Below are 12,796 nucleotides of genomic sequence, written 5' to 3' on the forward strand. Positions count from 1 at the left end.
CAGCTTATCTCACCACCTGTAGTTATTTAGGTGAAAGCTCCAAAATGCTTGCCTAATATGTCTGTTTATCCAAAAGGAAGTATAGAGGGAGAGCTAGATAGATAGCATTGCATTACATTACATGGCAATGCAATGCACAGTTGCTGAAGTTGAACCAAAATGAGCTTGTCATCTGGCTTCTGCAACTTTTAACATGAAAAATCCAATGAGGAGAAGAAAAGCAAAGCCAAAGAGTCCATCCCAAAATCCGACAAACAAGCCAAATGAACAAAAAGCATTGAATTCAATTCTTTCTGATTTTAGAAACTGCATTAAAGAAGGGGTGCACCGGTCCTGGAGATACTGCAATACCAGGTCAATGCGTGGAGTGGACAGAGCAAGCTCTTTTTCCATCTCCCTGTTCTAAAAATCCATTTAATATATGGTCCCCAGATAGGGGACGTATCAGATATTAAACTGATAAGAACAGATACTACACTTGATCTTAGCCAAAAGGCCGAGAAGCGATAACCAGAATTGGTTTCCGACTACGGTGCCACCCAAGGATTCTGAAAAGTCCATTTGTGGAAATGGCCACCTGGACTCCCGTTAAGAAGACATGCTGTCAACCTCTAGATCCCTCACATGCCTGCACTTTTCGGCTTGCTGCTGCTGCAATCCATGCGTTTTAGATCTGCATAACTCCACCTCTTTTAGCACAGTACCCTCAACCCTCGGCTGTTCCCACCCGCCTCAACACCGTTGGAAGGGAGGAGAACCAATTAAGGCGGGGGGGGGGGTGGAACGAGCAGCTGTCTACCCTTAGCAGGAGGGTTGCTGATTAATTACCTCTCCTGCTGCTGCTGCTGCTGGCTGTCCAGCAGCAGACTGAAGGTGGCTGCTGCTGTGCGCAGGTATATAAAGGCTCAGAGCCTATTATGACACGCGCAGCCAGCGTTCCATTGCCACATTCCGTCTACTGCAGGCGGGATACCTGGATGGCTGAATGTCACTGAGAAGCTCACAGAGACCGCCATAAGCAACAGTTTAAAAGAATGCCACAGACTAATCAACCAAACTTTTTGGGTTGGTTTCTCTTTTATAGTCTGCAGGCATTAAATGAAAGAAGTCAGTGTTCCAGCAGAGGGAGACAACGTTTCAGAAAAGGCATTGTAGCAAACCAAAAAAGAAATTTTAAGCGCAGCAGAGTAACCAGCTCACATACCTGTTAGCTCAGGTGAGTTTAAAAGGCTGCTGTTGATAACAAAGGCATTTGCTAAATAGATGGTGTGTGTGCAACAATATACTGAAAGGTCAATTATATTGTGCAGCTTATCTCACCACCTGTAGTTATTTAGGTGAAAGCTCCAAAATGCTTGCCTAATATGTCTGTTTATCCAAAAGGAAGTATAGAGGGAGAGCTAGATAGATAGCATTGCATTACATTACATGGCAATGCAATGCACAGTTGCTGAAGTTGAACCAAAATGAGCTTGTCATCTGGCTTCTGCAACTTTTAACATGAAAAATCCAATGAGGAGAAGAAAAGCAAAGCCAAAGAGTCCATCCCAAAATCCGACAAACAAGCCAAATGAACAAAAAGCATTGAATTCAGTTCTTTCTGATTTTAGAAACTGCATTAAAGAAGGGGTGCACCGGTCCTGGAGATACTGCAATACCAGGTCAATGCGTGGAGTGGACAGAGCAAGCTCTTTTTCCATCTCCCTGTTCTAAAAATCCATTTAATATATGGTCCCCAGATAGGGGACGTATCAGATATTAAACTGATAAGAACAGATACTACACTTGATCTTAGCCAAAAGGCCGAGAAGCGATAACCAGAATTGGTTTCCGACTACGGTGCCACCCAAGGATTCTGAAAAGTCCATTTGTGGAAATGGCCACCTGGACTCCCGTTAAGAAGACATGCTGTCAACCTCTAGATCCCTCACATGCCTGCACTTTTCGGCTTGCTGCTGCTGCAATCCACGCGTTTTAGATCTGCATAACTCCACCTCTTTTAGCACAGTACCCTCAACCCCCGGCTGTTCCCACCCGCCTCAACACGTTGGAAGGGAGGAGAACCAATTAAGGCGGGGGGGGGGTGGAACGAGCAGCTGTCTACCCTTAGCAGGAGGGTTGCTGATTAATTACCTCTCCTGCTGCTGCTGCTGCTGGCTGTCCAGCAGCAGACTGAAGGTGGCTGCTGCTGTGCGCAGGTATATGAAGGCTCAGAGCCTATTATGACACGCGCAGCCAGCGTTCCATTGCCACATTCCGTCTACTGCAGGCGGGATACCTGGATGGCTGAATGTCACTGAGAAGCTCACAGAGACCGCCATAAGCAACAGTTTAAAAGAATGCCACAGACTAATCAACCAAACTTTTTGGGTTGGTTTCTCTTTTATAGTCTGCAGGCATTAAATGAAAGAAGTCAGTGTTCCAGCAGAGGGAGACAACGTTTCAGAAAAGGCATTGTAGCAAACCAAAAAAGAAATTTTAAGCGCAGCAGAGTAACCAGCTCACATACCTGTTAGCTCAGGTGAGTTTAAAAGGCTGCTGTTGATAACAAGGGCATTTGCTAAATAGATGGTGTGTGTGCAACAATATACTGAAAGGTCAATTATATTGTGCAGCTTATCTCACCACCTGTAGTTATTTAGGTGAAAGCTCCAAAATGCTTGCCTAATATGTCTGTTTATCCAAAAGGAAGTATAGAGGGAGAGCTAGATAGATAGCATTGCATTACATTACATGGCAATGCAATGCACAGTTGCTGAAGTTGAACCAAAATGAGCTTGTCATCTGGCTTCTGCAACTTTTAACATGAAAAATCCAATGAGGAGAAGAAAAGCAAAGCCAAAGAGTCCATCCCAAAATCCGACAAACAAGCCAAATGAACAAAAAGCATTGAATTCAATTCTTTCTGATTTTAGAAACTGCATTAAAGAAGGGGTGCACCGGTCCTGGAGATACTGCAATACCAGGTCAATGCGTGGAGTGGACAGAGCAAGCTCTTTTTCCATCTCCCTGTTCTAAAAATCCATTTAATATATGGTCCCCAGATAGGGGACGTATCAGATATTAAACTGATAAGAACAGATACTACACTTGATCTTAGCCAAAAGGCCGAGAAGCGATAACCAGAATTGGTTTCCGACTACGGTGCCACCCAAGGATTCTGAAAAGTCCATTTGTGGAGATGGCCACCTGGACTCCCGTTAAGAAGACATGCTGTCAACCTCTAGATCCCTCACATGCCTGCACTTTTCGGCTTGCTGCTGCTGCAATCCACGCGTTTTAGATCTGCATAACTCCACCTCTTTTAGCACAGTACCCTCAACCCCCGGCTGTTCCCACCCGCCTCAACACCGTTGGAAGGGAGGAGAACCAATTAAGGCGGGGGGGGGGGGGGTGGAACGAGCAGCTGTCTACCCTTAGCAGGAGGGTTGCTGATTAATTACCTCTCCTGCTGCTGCTGCTGGCTGTCCAGCAGCAGACTGAAGGTGGCTGCTGCTGTGCGCAGGTATATAAAGGCTCAGAGCCTATTATGACATGCGCAGCCAGCGTTCCATTGCCACATTCCGTCTACTGCAGGCGGGATACCTGGATGGCTGAATGTCACTGAGAAGCTCACAGAGACCGCCATAAGCAACAGTTTAAAATAATGCCACAGACTAATCAACCAAACTTTTTGGGTTGGTTTCTCTTTTATAGTCTGCAGGCATTAAATGAAAGAAGTCAGTGTTCCAGCAGAGGGAGACAACGTTTCAGAAAAGGCATTGTAGCAAACCAAAAAAGAAATTTTAAGCGCAGCAGAGTAACCAGCTCACATACCTGTTAGCTCAGGTGAGTTTAAAAGGCTGCTGTTGATAACAAGGGCATTTGCTAAATAGATGGTGTGTGTGCAACAATATACTGAAAGGTCAATTATATTGTGCAGCTTATCTCACCACCTGTAGTTATTTAGGTGAAAGCTCCAAAATGCTTGCCTAATATGTCTGTTTATCCAAAAGGAAGTATAGAGGGAGAGCTAGATAGATAGCATTGCATTACATTACATGGCAATGCAATGCACAGTTGCTGAAGTTGAACCAAAATGAGCTTGTCATCTGGCTTCTGCAACTTTTAACATGAAAAATCCAATGAGGAGAAGAAAAGCAAAGCCAAAGAGTCCATCCCAAAATCCGACAAACAAGCCAAATGAACAAAAAGCATTGAATTCAATTCTTTCTGATTTTAGAAACTGCATTAAAGAAGGGGTGCACCGGTCCTGGAGATACTGCAATACCAGGTCAATGCGTGGAGTGGACAGAGCAAGCTCTTTTTCCATCTCCCTGTTCTAAAAATCCATTTAATATATGGTCCCCAGATAGGGGACGTATCAGATATTAAACTGATAAGAACAGATACTACACTTGATCTTAGCCAAAAGGCCGAGAAGCGATAACCAGAATTGGTTTCCGACTACGGTGCCACCCAAGGATTCTGAAAAGTCCATTTGTGGAGATGGCCACCTGGACTCCCGTTAAGAAGACATGCTGTCAACCTCTAGATCCCTCACATGCCTGCACTTTTCGGCTTGCTGCTGCTGCAATCCACGCGTTTTAGATCTGCATAACTCCACCTCTTTTAGCACAGTACCCTCAACCCCCGGCTGTTCCCACCCGCCTCAACACCGTTGGAAGGGAGGAGAACCAATTAAGGGGGGGGGGGTGGAACGAGCAGCTGTCTACCCTTAGCAGGAGGGTTGCTGATTAATTACCTCTCCTGCTGCTGCTGCTGCTGGCTGTCCAGCAGCAGACTGAAGGTGGCTGCTGCTGTGCGCAGGTATATAAAGGCTCAGAGCCTATTATGACACGCGCAGCCAGCGTTCCATTGCCACATTCCGTCTACTGCAGGCGGGATACCTGGATGGCTGAATGTCACTGAGAAGCTCACAGAGACCGCCATAAGCAACAGTTTAAAAGAATGCCACAGACTAATCAACCAAACTTTTTGGGTTGGTTTCTCTTTTATAGTCTGCAGGCATTAAATGAAAGAAGTCAGTGTTCCAGCAGAGGGAGACAACGTTTCAGAAAAGGCATTGTAGCAAACCAAAAAAGAAATTTTAAGCGCAGCAGAGTAACCAGCTCACATACCTGTTAGCTCAGGTGAGTTTAAAAGGCTGCTGTTGATAACAAGGGCATTTGCTAAATAGATGGTGTGTGTGCAACAATATACTGAAAGGTCAATTATATTGTGCAGCTTATCTCACCACCTGTAGTTATTTAGGTGAAAGCTCCAAAATGCTTGCCTAATATGTCTGTTTATCCAAAAGGAAGTATAGAGGGAGAGCTAGATAGATAGCATTGCATTACATTACATGGCAATGCAATGCACAGTTGCTGAAGTTGAACCAAAATGAGCTTGTCATCTGGCTTCTGCAACTTTTAACATGAAAAATCCAATGAGGAGAAGAAAAGCAAAGCCAAAGAGTCCATCCCAAAATCCGACAAACAAGCCAAATGAACAAAAAGCATTGAATTCAATTCTTTCTGATTTTAGAAACTGCATTAAAGAAGGGGTGCACCGGTCCTGGAGATACTGCAATACCAGGTCAATGCGTGGAGTGGACAGAGCAAGCTCTTTTTCCATCTCCCTGTTCTAAAAATCCATTTAATATATGGTCCCCAGATAGGGGACGTATCAGATATTAAACTGATAAGAACAGATACTACACTTGATCTTAGCCAAAAGGCCGAGAAGCGATAACCAGAATTGGTTTCCGACTACGGTGCCACCCAAGGATTCTGAAAAGTCCATTTGTGGAAATGGCCACCTGGACTCCCGTTAAGAAGACATGCTGTCAACCTCTAGATCCCTCACATGCCTGCACTTTTCGGCTTGCTGCTGCTGCAATCCACGCGTTTTAGATCTGCATAACTCCACCTCTTTTAGCACAGTACCCTCAACCCCCGGCTGTTCCCACCCGCCTCAACACCGTTGGAAGGGAGGAGAACCAATTAAGGCGGGGGGGGGGGTGGAACGAGCAGCTGTCTACCCTTAGCAGGAGGGTTGCTGATTAATTACCTCTCCTGCTGCTGCTGCTGCTGGCTGTCCAGCAGCAGACTGAAGGTGGCTGCTGCTGTGCGCAGGTATATAAAGGCTCAGAGCCTATTATGACACGCGCAGCCAGCGTTCCATTGCCACATTCCGTCTACTGCAGGCGGGATACCTGGATGGCTGAATGTCACTGAGAAGCTCACAGAGACCGCCATAAGCAACAGTTTAAAAGAATGCCACAGACTAATCAACCAAACTTTTTGGGTTGGTTTCTCTTTTATAGTCTGCAGGCATTAAATGAAAGAAGTCAGTGTTCCAGCAGAGGGAGACAACGTTTCAGAAAAGGCATTGTAGCAAACCAAAAAAGAAATTTTAAGCGCAGCAGAGTAACCAGCTCACATACCTGTTAGCTCAGGTGAGTTTAAAAGGCTGCTGTTGATAACAAGGGCATTTGCTAAATAGATGGTGTGTGTGCAACAATATACTGAAAGGTCAATTATATTGTGCAGCTTATCTCACCACCTGTAGTTATTTAGGTGAAAGCTCCAAAATGCTTGCCTAATATGTCTGTTTATCCAAAAGGAAGTATAGAGGGAGAGCTAGATAGATAGCATTGCATTACATTACATGGCAATGCAATGCACAGTTGCTGAAGTTGAACCAAAATGAGCTTGTCATCTGGCTTCTGCAACTTTTAACATGAAAAATCCAATGAGGAGAAGAAAAGCAAAGCCAAAGAGTCCATCCCAAAATCCGACAAACAAGCCAAATGAACAAAAAGCATTGAATTCAATTCTTTCTGATTTTAGAAACTGCATTAAAGAAGGGGTGCACCGGTCCTGGAGATACTGCAATACCAGGTCAATGCGTGGAGTGGACAGAGCAAGCTCTTTTTCCATCTCCCTGTTCTAAAAATCCATTTAATATATGGTCCCCAGATAGGGGACGTATCAGATATTAAACTGATAAGAACAGATACTACACTTGATCTTAGCCAAAAGGCCGAGAAGCGATAACCAGAATTGGTTTCCGACTACGGTGCCACCCAAGGATTCTGAAAAGTCCATTTGTGGAAATGGCCACCTGGACTCCCGTTAAGAAGACATGCTGTCAACCTCTAGATCCCTCACATGCCTGCACTTTTCGGCTTGCTGCTGCTGCAATCCACGCGTTTTAGATCTGCATAACTCCACCTCTTTTAGCACAGTACCCTCAACCCCCGGCTGTTCCCACCCGCCTCAACACCGTTGGAAGGGAGGAGAACCAATTAAGGCGGGGGGGGGGGTGGAACGAGCAGCTGTCTACCCTTAGCAGGAGGGTTGCTGATTAATTACCTCTCCTGCTGCTGCTGCTGCTGGCTGTCCAGCAGCAGACTGAAGGTGGCTGCTGCTGTGCGCAGGTATATAAAGGCTCAGAGCCTATTATGACACGCGCAGCCAGCGTTCCATTGCCACATTCCGTCTACTGCAGGCGGGATACCTGGATGGCTGAATGTCACTGAGAAGCTCACAGAGACCGCCATAAGCAACAGTTTAAAAGAATGCCACAGACTAATCAACCAAACTTTTTGGGTTGGTTTCTCTTTTATAGTCTGCAGGCATTAAATGAAAGAAGTCAGTGTTCCAGCAGAGGGAGACAACGTTTCAGGAAAGGCATTGTAGCAAACCAAAAAAGAAATTTTAAGCGCAGCAGAGTAACCAGCTCACATACCTGTTAGCTCAGCTGAGTTTAAAAGGCTGCTGTTGATAACAAGGGCATTTGCTAAATAGATGGTGTGTGTGCAACAATATACTGAAAGGTCAATTATATTGTGCAGCTTATCTCACCACCTGTAGTTATTTAGGTGAAAGCTCCAAAATGCTTGCCTAATATGTCTGTTTATCCAAAAGGAAGTATAGAGGGAGAGCTAGATAGATAGCATTGCATTACATTACATGGCAATGCAATGCACAGTTGCTGAAGTTGAACCAAAATGAGCTTGTCATCTGGCTTCTGCAACTTTTAACATGAAAAATCCAATGAGGAGAAGAAAAGCAAAGCCAAAGAGTCCATCCCAAAATCCGACAAACAAGCCAAATGAACAAAAAGCATTGAATTCAATTCTTTCTGATTTTAGAAACTGCATTAAAGAAGGGGTGCACCGGTCCTGGAGATACTGCAATACCAGGTCAATGCGTGGAGTGGACAGAGCAAGCTCTTTTTCCATCTCCCTGTTCTAAAAATCCATTTAATATATGGTCCCCAGATAGGGGACGTATCAGATATTAAACTGATAAGAACAGATACTACACTTGATCTTAGCCAAAAGGCCGAGAAGCGATAACCAGAATTGGTTTCCGACTACGGTGCCACCCAAGGATTCTGAAAAGTCCATTTGTGGAGATGGCCACCTGGACTCCCGTTAAGAAGACATGCTGTCAACCTCTAGATCCCTCACATGCCTGCACTTTTCGGCTTGCTGCTGCTGCAATCCACGCGTTTTAGATCTGCATAACTCCACCTCTTTTAGCACAGTACCCTCAACCCCCGGCTGTTCCCACCCGCCTCAACACCGTTGGAAGGGAGAAGAACCAATTAAGGCGGGGGGGGGGGGGTGGAACGAGCAGCTGTCTACCCTTAGAAGGAGGGTTGCTGATTAATTACCTCTCCTGCTGCTGCTGCTGCTGGCTGTCCAGCAGCAGACTGAAGGTGGCTGCTGCTGTGCGCAGGTATATAAAGGCTCAGAGCCTATTATGACACGCGCAGCCAGCGTTCCATTGCCACATTCCGTCTACTGCAGGCGGGATACCTGGATGGCTGAATGTCACTGAGAAGCTCACAGAGACCGCCATAAGCAACAGTTTAAAAGAATGCCACAGACTAATCAACCAAACTTTTTGGGTTGGTTTCTCTTTTATAGTCTGCAGGCATTAAATGAAAGAAGTCAGTGTTCCAGCAGAGGGAGACAACGTTTCAGAAAAGGCATTGTAGCAAACCAAAAAAGAAATTTTAAGCGCAGCAGAGTAACCAGCTCACATACCTGTTAGCTCAGGTGAGTTTAAAAGGCTGCTGTTGATAACAAGGGCATTTGCTAAATAGATGGTGTGTGTGCAACAATATACTGAAAGGTCAATTATATTGTGCAGCTTATCTCACCACCTGTAGTTATTTAGGTGAAAGCTCCAAAATGCTTGCCTAATATGTCTGTTTATCCAAAAGGAAGTATAGAGGGAGAGCTAGATAGATAGCATTGCATTACATTACATGGCAATGCAATGCACAGTTGCTGAAGTTGAACCAAAATGAGCTTGTCATCTGGCTTCTGCAACTTTTAACATGAAAAATCCAATGAGGAGAAGAAAAGCAAAGCCAAAGAGTCCATCCCAAAATCCGACAAACAAGCCAAATGAACAAAAAGCATTGAATTCAATTCTTTCTGATTTTAGAAACTGCATTAAAGAAGGGGTGCACCGGTCCTGGAGATACTGCAATACCAGGTCAATGCGTGGAGTGGACAGAGCAAGCTCTTTTTCCATCTCCCTGTTCTAAAAATCCATTTAATATATGGTCCCCAGATAGGGGACGTATCAGATATTAAACTGATAAGAACAGATACTACACTTGATCTTAGCCAAAAGGCCGAGAAGCGATAACCAGAATTGGTTTCCGACTACGGTGCCACCCAAGGATTCTGAAAAGTCCATTTGTGGAGATGGCCACCTGGACTCCCGTTAAGAAGACATGCTGTCAACCTCTAGATCCCTCACATGCCTGCACTTTTCGGCTTGCTGCTGCTGCAATCCACGCGTTTTAGATCTGCATAACTCCACCTCTTTTAGCACAGTACCCTCAACCCCCGGCTGTTCCCACCCGCCTCAACACCGTTGGAAGGGAGGAGAACCAATTAAGGCGGGGGGGGGGGTGGAACGAGCAGCTGTCTACCCTTAGCAGGAGGGTTGCTGATTAATTACCTCTCCTGCTGCTGCTGCTGGCTGTCCAGCAGCAGACTGAAGGTGGCTGCTGCTGTGCACAGGTATATAAAGGCTCAGAGCCTATTATGACACGCGCAGCCAGCGTTCCATTGCCACATTCCGTCTACTGCAGGCGGGATACCTGGATGGCTGAATGTCACTGAGAAGCTCACAGAGACCGCCATAAGCAACAGTTTAAAAGAATGCCACAGACTAATCAACCAAACTTTTTGGGTTGGTTTTTCTTTTATAGTCTGCAGGCATTAAACGAAAGAAGTCAGTGTTCCAGCAGAGGGAGACAACGTTTCAGAAAAGGCATTGTAGCAAACCAAAAAAGAAATTTTAAGCGCAGCAGAGTAACCAGCTCACATACCTGTTAGCTCAGGTGAGTTTAAAAGGCTGCTGTTGATAACAAGGGCATTTGCTAAATAGATGGTGTGTGTGCAACAATATACTGAAAGGTCAATTATATTGTGCAGCTTATCTCACCACCTGTAGTTATTTAGGTGAAAGCTCCAAAATGCTTGCCTAATATGTCTGTTTATCCAAAAGGAAGTATAGAGGGAGAGCTAGATAGATAGCATTGCATTACATTACATGGCAATGCAATGCACAGTTGCTGAAGTTGAACCAAAATGAGCTTGTCATCTGGCTTCTGCAACTTTTAACATGAAAAATCCAATGAGGAGAAGAAAAGCAAAGCCAAAGAGTCCATCCCAAAATCCGACAAACAAGCCAAATGAACAAAGAGCATTGAATTCAATTCTTTCTGATTTTAGAAACTGCATTAAAGAAGGGGTGCACCGGTCCTGGAGATACTGCAATACCAGGTCAATGCGTGGAGTGGACAGAGCAAGCTCTTTTTCCATCTCCCTGTTCTAAAAATCCATTTAATATATGGTCCCCAGATAGGGGACGTATCAGATATTAAACTGATAAGAACAGATACTACACTTGATCTTAGCCAAAAGGCCGAGAAGCGATAACCAGAATTGGTTTCCGACTACGGTGCCACCCAAGGATTCTGAAAAGTCCATTTGTGGAGATGGCCACCTGGACTCCCGTTAAGAAGACATGCTGTCAACCTCTAGATCTCTCACATGCCTGCACTTTTCGGCTTGCTGCTGCTGCAATCCACGCGTTTTAGATCTGCATAACTCCACCTCTTTTAGCACAGTACCCTCAACCCCCGGCTGTTCCCACCCGCCTCAACACCGTTGGAAGGGAGGAGAACCAATTAAGGCGGGGGGGGGGTGGAACGAGCAGCTGTCTACCCTTAGCAGGAGGGTTGCTGATTAATTACCTCTCCTGCTGCTGCTGCTGCTGGCTGTCCAGCAGCAGACTGAAGGTGGCTGCTGCTGTGCGCAGGTATATAAAGGCTCAGAGCCTATTATGACACGCGCAGCCAGCGTTCCATTGCCACATTCCGTCTACTGCAGGCGGGATACCTGGATGGCTGAATGTCACTGAGAAGCTCACAGAGACCGCCATAAGCAACAGTTTAAAAGAATGCCACAGACTAATCAACCAAACTTTTTGGGTTGGTTTCTCTTTTATAGTCTGCAGGCATTAAATGAAAGAAGTCAGTGTTCCAGCAGAGGGAGACAACGTTTCAGAAAAGGCATTGTAGCAAACCAAAAAAGAAATTTTAAGCGCAGCAGAGTAACCAGCTCACATACCTGTTAGCTCAGGTGAGTTTAAAAGGCTGCTGTTGATAACAAGGGCATTTGCTAAATATATGGTGTGTGTGCAACAATATACTGAAAGGTCAATTATATTGTGCAGCTTATCTCACCACCTGTAGTTATTTAGGTGAAAGCTCCAAAATGCTTGCCTAATATGTCTGTTTATCCAAAAGGAAGTATAGAGGGAGAGCTAGATAGATAGCATTGCATTACATTACATGGCAATGCAATGCACAGTTGCTGAAGTTGAACCAAAATGAGCTTGTCATCTGGCTTCTGCAACTTTTAACATGAAAAATCCAATGAGGAGAAGAAAAGCAAAGCCAAAGAGTCCATCCCAAAATCCGACAAACAAGCCAAATGAACAAAAAGCATTGAATTCAATTCTTTCTGATTTAGAAACTGCATTAAAGAAGGGGTGCACCGGTCCTGGAGATACTGCAATACCAGGTCAATGCGTGGAGTGGACAGAGCAAGCTCTTTTTCCATCTCCCTGTTCTAAAAATCCATTTAATATATGGTCCCCAGATAGGGGACGTATCAGATATTAAACTGATAAGAACAGATACTACACTTGATCTTAGCCAAAAGGCCGAGAAGCGATAACCAGAATTGGTTTCCGACTACGGTGCCACCCAAGGATTCTGAAAAGTCCATTTGTGGAGATGGCCACCTGGACTCCCGTTAAGAAGACATGCTGTCAACCTCTAGATCCCTTACATACCTGCACTTTTCGGCTTGCTGCTGCTGCAATCCACGCGTTTTAGATCTGCATAACTCCACCTCTTTTAGCACAGTACCCTCAACCCCCGGCTGTTCCCACCCGCCTCAACACCGTTGGAAGGGAGGAGAACCAATTAAGGCGGGGGGGGGGGTGGAACGAGCAGCTGTCTACCCTTAGCAGGAGGGTTGCTGATTAATTACCTCTCCTGCTGCTGCTGCTGGCTGTCCAGCAGCAGACTGAAGGTGGCTGCTGCTGTGCACAGGTATATAAAGGCTCAGAGCCTATTATGACACGCGCAGCCAGCGTTCCATTGCCACATTCCGTCTACTGCAGGCGGGATACCTGGATGGCTGAATGTCACTGAGAAGCTCACAGAGACCGCCATAAGCAACAGTTTAAAAGAATGCCACAGA

At 45.4% G+C, this 12,796-nt stretch overlaps 10 non-coding genes across 10 annotated transcripts; all 10 read right to left on the reverse strand.

The window, feature by feature from the left end:
• Window positions 1–317: 317 nt before the first annotated feature.
• On the reverse strand, window positions 318–508 carry LOC141247571 (U2 spliceosomal RNA). Its single transcript, XR_012311005.1, has one exon. It is a non-coding gene; the product is annotated as a U2 spliceosomal RNA (small nuclear RNA).
• Window positions 509–1,624: 1,116 nt separating this feature from the next.
• On the reverse strand, window positions 1,625–1,815 carry LOC141247572 (U2 spliceosomal RNA). The gene has a single exon (XR_012311006.1). It is a non-coding gene; the product is annotated as a U2 spliceosomal RNA (small nuclear RNA).
• Window positions 1,816–2,929: 1,114 nt separating this feature from the next.
• Window positions 2,930–3,120, reverse strand: LOC141247573 (U2 spliceosomal RNA). The gene has a single exon (XR_012311007.1). It is a non-coding gene; the product is annotated as a U2 spliceosomal RNA (small nuclear RNA).
• A 1,116-nt stretch (window positions 3,121–4,236) lies between these two features.
• LOC141247574 (U2 spliceosomal RNA) lies at window positions 4,237–4,427 on the reverse strand. Its single transcript, XR_012311008.1, has one exon. It is a non-coding gene; the product is annotated as a U2 spliceosomal RNA (small nuclear RNA).
• A 1,113-nt stretch (window positions 4,428–5,540) lies between these two features.
• On the reverse strand, window positions 5,541–5,731 carry LOC141247575 (U2 spliceosomal RNA). The gene has a single exon (XR_012311009.1). It is a non-coding gene; the product is annotated as a U2 spliceosomal RNA (small nuclear RNA).
• Window positions 5,732–6,847: 1,116 nt separating this feature from the next.
• Window positions 6,848–7,038, reverse strand: LOC141247576 (U2 spliceosomal RNA). The gene has a single exon (XR_012311010.1). It is a non-coding gene; the product is annotated as a U2 spliceosomal RNA (small nuclear RNA).
• Window positions 7,039–8,154: 1,116 nt separating this feature from the next.
• On the reverse strand, window positions 8,155–8,345 carry LOC141247577 (U2 spliceosomal RNA). The gene has a single exon (XR_012311011.1). It is a non-coding gene; the product is annotated as a U2 spliceosomal RNA (small nuclear RNA).
• Window positions 8,346–9,463: 1,118 nt separating this feature from the next.
• LOC141247579 (U2 spliceosomal RNA) lies at window positions 9,464–9,654 on the reverse strand. The gene has a single exon (XR_012311012.1). It is a non-coding gene; the product is annotated as a U2 spliceosomal RNA (small nuclear RNA).
• A 1,113-nt stretch (window positions 9,655–10,767) lies between these two features.
• On the reverse strand, window positions 10,768–10,958 carry LOC141247580 (U2 spliceosomal RNA). Its single transcript, XR_012311013.1, has one exon. It is a non-coding gene; the product is annotated as a U2 spliceosomal RNA (small nuclear RNA).
• Window positions 10,959–12,072: 1,114 nt separating this feature from the next.
• LOC141247582 (U2 spliceosomal RNA) lies at window positions 12,073–12,263 on the reverse strand. Its single transcript, XR_012311015.1, has one exon. It is a non-coding gene; the product is annotated as a U2 spliceosomal RNA (small nuclear RNA).
• Between the last annotated feature and the right edge of the window lie 533 nt (window positions 12,264–12,796).

Source organism: Phyllobates terribilis, unplaced genomic scaffold, assembly GCF_046119375.1.
Source record: "Phyllobates terribilis strain yellow unplaced genomic scaffold, ASM4611937v1 Scaffold_3189__1_contigs__length_86951, whole genome shotgun sequence".
Taxonomy (NCBI): domain Eukaryota; kingdom Metazoa; phylum Chordata; class Amphibia; order Anura; family Dendrobatidae; genus Phyllobates; species Phyllobates terribilis.